Genomic DNA, 5,530 nt, shown 5'->3' with positions numbered 1-5,530 from the left:
TAATAAATAAATAAAATATTTTTGAAAAAGGAGTAGAATTTAGTGATTCATCACTTACATATAAGTGCTCATCATAACAAGTACACTCCTTAATACCCATCATCCATTTAGCCCATCCCCCACCATCTTCCTCCATCAACCCTGCCAGAATCTTGATCTTGGACTCTTAGGCCTCTAGAATGGTGAGAACATAAATTTCTGTTGTTTAAGCCACCCAGTCTGTACTATTTTGTTATGGGGAGCTTAGTAGACTCATATGTCCACTTTAATCTTCCTTTTCTTTTCTTTTCTTTTCTTTTCTTTTCCTTTTCTTTATTTATTTGAGAGAGAGAGAGAGAGAGAGATCATGAGCCAGGGGGAGGGGTAGAGGGAGAAGCAGACTCCCCACTGAGCAGAAAGCTGATGTGGGACTAGATCCCAGGACCCTGGGATCATGACCTGAGCCGAATGCAGATGCTTAACCAATTGAGCCACCCAGGTGCCCTAATTTTCCTTTTCAAAAATTTTTAACTATTCTAGTTCTTTTGCTTTTCCATATACATTTTAGAATAATCTCATGCATACTTAAAAAAAATCTTGCTGAGATTTTGATAGGAATTTTGTTAAGCTTTTATATTAATTTAGGGAAGATCTTTACTTTGTTGAGTCTTTCCATCCAGGAACATAATATGTCTCTCCATTTATTTAGGGTCTTTGATTTCTTTCATCAGTGTTTTTTAGTTTCAGCATACAAACCCTGTACATGTTTTGTTAGATCTATACCTAAGTATTTATTTTTTAAGCAATTATAAATGATATTGTATTTTAATTTTGCTTTCTATGTATTCATCGTTAGTATATATAAATACAATTGAATTTTGTATGTTTATCTTTATCCCATGACCTTGCTGTATTCACTTATTAGTTCTAGGTGGATTTTTTGTAAATTCCTTGGGATTTTCTATGTACACAATCATGTCATCGGCAAATAGAACAGTTTTACTTATTTATTTCTAATTTGTGTGGCTTTTATTTCTTCTTGTCTTATTATACTGGCTAGGACTTCAAACACTGTGTTGAATAAGAGCAGTGTGAGTGGGCATCCTTGCCTTATTCTCAATCTTCGGATAAAACATTCAGTTTTTCACCATTAGCTGTAATTTTGAAGTTTATTTTTGAGATGTTCTTTATCCAATTGAGAAAGATAGCCTACATTCCATATTTCTGAGAGTTTTTATCATGAATGGGAGTTGAATTTTGTCAGATGCTTTTTCTACATTGGTCGATATGTCATGTGAGTTTTCTTCTCTAGCTTAATTTATTGAAATATATTTAGTGATTTTCAAATATTGAACCAATCTTGCATCTCTGGAATAAACCCCACTTGGTTATGGTGTATAATTCTTTTTATATATTGCTGGATTCTATTTGATAATATTTTGTTAAACATTTTTGTGTCTGTATTCATGAGGGATATTGGTTTTTGGTTTTCTTTTTTAATTGTATTTTTCTTATTTATTTATTTATCTTATTTTTTTACTTATTACATTGAAATATAATTAATGTACAATGCTACATTAGTTTCAGGTGTACAACATATTGATCCAACAATACTGTACATTACTCTGTGCTCACCATAATAAGTGTCACCATCTGTCACCAAACAATGTTATTACAATATTATTGACTATATTCCCTATGTTGTATTTTTCTTCTCCATAACTTATTTATTTTATAACTGGAAATTTGTGCCCCTTAATCCCCTTTATCTATTTCACCCATCCCCCCACCAACTTCCCTGCTGGCAACCATAAGTTTCTTCTCTATATTTAAGAGTCTATTTTTTTGTTTGTTTCTTTGTTTGTTTTGTTTTTAGATTACACATATAAGTGAAATCATATGGTATTTGTCTTTCTCTGTTTGACTTATTTCATTTAGCATAATGCCCTCTATATCCACCCATGTTGTCACAGTGAAAAGATCTCATTCTTTTTATGACTGAGTAATAATGTTGCATTGTATGTATATACCACATCATTTTTATCCATTTGTCTATCAGTGGACACTTAGGTTGCTTCCATATCTTGGCTATTGTAAATATGCTGCAATAAACATAGGGGTGCCTATATCTTTTTGACTTAGTATTTTTATTTTCTTTGGGTAAATACCCAGTATTGGAATTATTGGATCATATGGTATTTCTATTTTTAATTTTTTTGAGGAACCTCCATATTGTTTTCAACAATATCTATGCCAATTTACATTCACACCAACAGTGCATGAGGGTTCCTTTTTCTCCACATCCTTTGGCAATGCTTGTTAATGCATTGGGAAGTGTTTCCTTCTCTTGTATTTTCTAGAAAAGATTGTGTGAAATTGGTGTTAATTCTCTTTTAAATGTTTGGTAGAATTCTCAACTGAAACCATTGGGTCTGGAGATTCATATTTTGGGAATTTTTCAAATTATGATTTCAAATTTCTCAATGGTTGTATGACTATTCACATTATTTATTACTTTGGATGAGTTGTGGTAGTCTGTGCCTTTTTTTTTTTTTTTTGAGGAATTGGTCCATTTCATCTAAGTTGTCAAACTTATGCATCTAGAGTTGTTTGTAGTATTCCCTTATTATCCTTTTGTCTGTAGTCTGTAGTAACGTCTCCAGTTTCATTCCTGATTCTGGTAATTTATGTCTTCCTCTTTTTTTTCTTTGTCAATCTTGTTAGAGGTTTGTCAGTTTTATTGATTTTTGAAAGAAAAAAAGAATTCTTTCTTCATCGATTTTCTCTATTGTCTTTCTGTTTTCAGTTTCATTGATTTCGCTTTTATCTTTATTATCTCCTTCTACTTGCCTTGAATTTATTTTGCTCTTCATCTTCTAAGTTCTTAAGGCAAGAGCTTGGGTTATTGATTTGAGACTTCCCTCTTTTCTAACATGTGCATTTAATGCTATAAATTTCTCTTTTGGCCCGGCTTTAGCTGTGTCCTACAAATTTTGGAATTTTCTATATTCATTTTCTTTCAGTCCAAGGTATTTTTAAATAAAATTTCCTTTAGATTTTTTCTTTGATCCATATATTATTTAGAAGTGTGTTGTTTGTGTCCTAAGTGTTTGGAAATTTTCTTTTTATTTTTCTGTTATTGATTTCTAGTTTAATTCCATTGTGGTCAAAGAACACTCTGATTTCAGTTCTTTTAAATTTGTTGAGATTTGTTTTATGGCCCAGGATTTGTTCTATCTTTGTATTTCTTCCGTGAGCTCTTGAAAGGAATATATATTCTGCTTTTGTTGGGTGGAGTGTTCTATAAATGTTTATTGATCCTGTTAGTTGATGGTGTTATTGAGTTCTTCTGCATCCTTGCTGTGTTTCTATGTAATTGTTCTATCAATTGTTGAGAGAGGAGTGTTGAAGTCTCCAGTGATAACTGTGGACTGTCCATTTATCTTTTCAGTTCTATTAGTTTTTGCTTCACACATTTTTCAGTTCTGTTGTTCTGTGCGTGTATATTATACTTAGGATTACTAGGTCTTCTTGGTAGATTGACCCTCCTATCATTAAGCAATATCTCTCTCTGTCCCTTTTAATTTTCTTTGCTAAAATAAAGTATATTTTAGGGGCGCCTGGGTGGCTCAGTCGTTAAGCGTCTGCCTTCGGCTCAGGTCATGATCCCAGGGTCCTGGGATCGAGCCCCACATCAGGCTCTCTGCTCAGCGGGAAGCCTGCTTCTCCCTCTCCCTCTCCCCCTGCTTGTGTTCCCTCTCTCGCTGTGTCTCTCTCTGTCAAATAAATAAATAAAATCTTTAAAAAAAAATAAAATAAAATAAAGTATATTTTACTTGATTTTCATAGAGGTATTCCAGCTTTTCTTTGATTAATGTTTGCATGATACATCTTTTTCTGTCCTTTTACTTTCTACCTGCCTGTATAACTTTATTTGAAGCTAGTTTCTTTTAGCCAGCATAGAGTTAAGTCATTTTTTAAATCCACTCTGCTCATCTCTAGCTTTTTATTGGTGTATTTAGACTATATAAATTTAGACTAATTACTGATAAATTGGGCCATAAGTTTGTCATTTAATGTTTTTGTTTTGTTTTCTGTTTGTTCCCTCTGTTATTTTTGGTTTCTCTGTTTTCTTTTTTCTGCTTTCCCATGAGTTAGTTGAATATCTTTTAGAATTTCAGCTTGATTTATACATAATGTTTTTTTTTTAAGATTTTTTATTTATTTATTTGACAGAGAGAGAGAACAAGCACTCACACACAAGCAGGGGGAGGGGCAAAGGGAGAGGGAGAAACAGACTCCCCACTGAGCACGAAGCCTGATGTGGGACTCGATCCCAAGACCCTGGGACCATGACCTGAGCCAAAGGCAGACACTTAACTGACTAAGCCACCCATGTACCCTGATATATTCATAATGTTTTTGAGTGATATCTTTGCATAGTTTTTAAGTGGTCACTCTAAGTATTATATTGTACATACATACTTATCACAATCTACTGCTATCATGGAAGCCTAATCTCTCTTTTTTTTATCCTTTCCCATTTATAATATAATTTTCTTAAATATTTCTTGTACATATTCAGAACTATATCAGGCCATGTCATATTTTTTGCTTTAACCATCAAACATAATTTACAGAACTCGAAAGGAGAAAGTCTATTGCATTTACTCATTTTTTTTTCTTATTGTGTTTTTTCATTCTTCCTGATGTTCCAGGTTTATATTTTTAATAATTTCCATTTGGTTTAAATAACTTCCTTCAGGAGAGACCAGCCTCTAGGCCAAGGCCCTCCAGACAGACCCCTGCCCTGTCCATGTGAAATGCCAATGCCCTCCCCACCCTGGCCTGGCCCCCCCTATTTCTGGGCCTGTAAGTGAGATTGCACATTAACTACTGTAAAGAGAAGAGCCCCATGGGAAATGTGAACCATGAGAATGTCACTGACACTGATGAGGAGAATGAACTAAACACCTTTGTAACAACAACAACTAACCAACTAACTATCTAACTAACTTCAGGATAGCTTTGCTGGCAACAAATTCTCTTAGTTTTCCTTCATCTGGGAATATCTTCATTTCACCTTATTCTTGAAAGGTATTTTTGCTGGATATAGGATTCTAGATTTACAGATTTTTCTTTTAGCACTTCGAAATGTTGTGTCATTTTCTTCTGGACTCTGGTTTCAGTGAGAAATCTGGTGTCTATCAAATTGTTTTTCCCCTATATGTAAGATGTTAGTTTTCTTTAGCTACCCTCAAGACTTTTTCCCTTTAGTTTTCACAAGTTTGACCATGATGTATCTTGGTATGGGTTTCTTTGGGTTATATTGTTTGAGAATAGATGAATGCTGCTTTGCCTTCTTCCCTACAAGGTCTGGTCTCTTTTTCCTACCTTACCCAGTACCAACCCACAGAGGTATATTCTTGTTTGTCCTAGTTTAACAAGATGTAAAAATGGGACTCTTTTAATGCCCATGTTACCTAAGGCCTAAAAAAGTAGTCTGATAGGCCTGAAGTATCTCTACAGTTTAATATGAAGTGTTCAGCCA

This window comes from Halichoerus grypus, chromosome 6 (assembly GCF_964656455.1).
Source record: "Halichoerus grypus chromosome 6, mHalGry1.hap1.1, whole genome shotgun sequence".
In the NCBI taxonomy this organism is placed as follows: domain Eukaryota; kingdom Metazoa; phylum Chordata; class Mammalia; order Carnivora; family Phocidae; genus Halichoerus; species Halichoerus grypus.
This window is presented reverse-complemented; position numbering follows the sequence as displayed.